The sequence below is a fragment of the Sapajus apella genome, unplaced genomic scaffold (assembly GCF_009761245.1).
Source record: "Sapajus apella isolate SASKATOON/1434 unplaced genomic scaffold, GSC_monkey_1.0 scaffold17, whole genome shotgun sequence".
Lineage (NCBI taxonomy): Eukaryota > Metazoa > Chordata > Mammalia > Primates > Cebidae > Sapajus > Sapajus apella.
The window spans coordinates 1,473,026-1,475,620 of NW_022436957.1; the positions used below are offsets into that span (position 1 = coordinate 1,473,026).

At 40.0% G+C, this 2,595-nt stretch overlaps 1 long non-coding RNA gene across 1 annotated transcript; it reads right to left on the bottom strand.

Moving 5' to 3' along the window:
• Positions 1-321: 321 nt before the first annotated feature.
• Positions 322-2,116, bottom strand: LOC116556526. Its single transcript, XR_004271060.1, has 3 exons — positions 2,031-2,116; positions 1,632-1,635; positions 322-347 (listed from the first exon to the last, which is right to left on the bottom strand). It is a non-coding gene; the product is annotated as an uncharacterized LOC116556526 (long non-coding RNA).
• Positions 2,117-2,595: the final 479 nt, after the last annotated feature.

Here is a 2,595-nt window from a genome sequence, read left to right on the forward strand (position 1 = left end):
TGTGTGTGTGTGTGTGTGTGTGTGTGTGTGTGTGTGTGTGTGATGTCCAGGCAACATTAAGAGAGAGTGTAGACTACCCGGTAGATTTTTAATTTTGTTTTGTTTTGTTTTTTAATCTTTGAGACAGGATCTTGCTCCGTCAACCAGGCTGGAGTGCAGTGGAGTGATCTCAGCTCACTGCAACATCTGCCTCTTGGGCTCAAGTGATCCTCCCACCTCAGCTTCCTCCTGGGTAGCTCAGACTACAGACATGTGCCACCACACCCAACTAATTTTTGTATTTTTGTAGAGAAGCTGTCTTGCTATGTTGCTGACATGGTTTGGCTGTGTCTCCACCCAAATCTCATCTTGAATTGTAGTTTTCATAGTCCTGTGTCCTGGGAGGGACCCAGTGGGAGGTAATTTAATCATGGGGGCTGTTACCCTAATACTCTTCTTGTGACAGTGAGTTCTCACATGATCTGATGGTTTTATAAGGGGTTTTCCCCCCTTTGTGTTTGCACTTCTTTTTGCTGCTGCCATGTGAAGAAGGGCATGTTTGCTTCCTTTTACACCATGATTACAAGTTTTCTGACACCTTCTCAGCCATGTTTAAGTGTGAGTCAATTAAACCTCTTTCCTTTATACATTACCCAGTCTCTGCTATGTCTTTATTAGCAGCATGAGAATGGACTGATACCGTTGTCCAGGCTGGTCTCAAACCCCTGGCCTCAAGCAATTCTCCCACTTTGGCCTCCCGAAGTGCTGGAACTACAGGCATGAGCCACTGTGCCTGGCCAGCCTAGTAGATTTCATTTGAAACTCTAACAGAGTTTTTAATGGGTCCCAGATAAAGTGAAGGCATTTGATTTCAACTATTTGGAATTAAAAAGTTAATCCTTTGGTTTTTCTACAGAATGAATTTATAATGTGTTACACATAACAGAACAACCGTGGGAGGGAAATAACTATTAACTCTTATGCTGGAACAAGAGGTATATACCAGAATTGGCCCAGGCACCTGGAACATATGATTGTCCAAAGGTCCTACCCTATTTCATAATTGTTAGACATTCTGAGGACAGAAACTCAAGCATAGGTCTCTGTACAAAATGATGGTCAAATGAACAAATAAAGCAAAACTAAAGGGGATGGGAGATGATGTTTCTGAATCACGCATGTTTTAGAAGATAGACTTCAATATGGCAGAACATCATAATCGATGGATATTAAGTTTATTATACTCACATATATATTTCACCCACTTTTGAGCTCTACATTTTGGTAAACCATAATAGATTATCTATCTATCTATTACCTATCTATCTATCTATCTATCTATCATCTATGTATATCTAGTTATCTGTCTGTCTTTCCTTCTTTTTGACTACACATATTACACTGTTTTCATTTACTCTCTTCCATTTCTCCCACTCATATTTATTAAGCTATCATGATTGATACACTATCCTGGGACTTGTTTGTTTAAACATGCACTTATTGGTACATCATTTTGAAGCATATTCTTTACCATTTCTGAATTTTATATTGATAGACAATCCCTCATCATTTGCATTTTATTGCTTCTTCATGTTACTGATGGGAACCTGGGTATTGATCTAATTATTACTCCTGTGTATGTGATCTGTGACTTTTCTCTGGTTGCAGTTGGGTTTTATTTGATCCAATAAACACCCAGTTGTGCTTCTGAGCATCCATTCTCCTGCTACCCTGTAATAAGCATCATTTTCTCTCCTTATATCTCATTGTTTTTGGAGCAATAAAAAGGTCCTAACAATTTATTCATGATTTGTAGAGCATGACTTTCTATCTAAACCTGGTGTGAATATGCTTTTTCTTTGTTACCTGATGTGATGGTTAATTGTGTCAGCTTGTCTGACCTAAGGGATGCCCAGAGAGCTGGTAAAACATTATTCGTGGATGTGTCTCTGAGAGTGTTTCTGAAAGAAATTAACATTAGAAACAATAGACTGGATGATAGGATTTCACTGAGTTTCCACCCGAATCTCATCTTGAATTTTAGCTCTCACAATTCCCAAGTATTGTGAGAAGGACCTGGTGAGAGGTAACTGAATCATGAGAGGTGGGTCTTTCCCATGCTGTTCTTGTGACAGTGAATAAGTCTCGTGAAATCTTACGGTTTTACAAAGGAGCATTCCCCTACCCATGTTCTCTTTTTTGCTGCCATGTAAGACGTGACTTTGCTCCTTGTTCACCTTCTGCCATAATTGTCAGGCCTCTCTAGCCCTGTGGAACTCTGAGTTGATTAAACCTCTTTCCTTTATAAATTACCAAGTCTTGGGTATGTCCTCATAGCAGTGTGAGAGCAGACTGATAAACTGGGTAAAGAAGATCTACCCTCACCAATGTCAGTAAACATCAGCCAGTTTGTTGAGCGTCTAGATAGAACAAAATGGCAGTGGAAGGGTGGATTCAGTCTCTATCTTCAAGCTAGATATCCATTTTCTCCTTACTTCTGGCATCATCACCCCTGGCTCTCAAACCTTCAGACTTGGACTGAATTACATCAGAGGCTTTTCTGGTTCTCAGTTTGCAGTCAGCAGGTTGTGGGACGTCTAAGCCCCTATAACTATG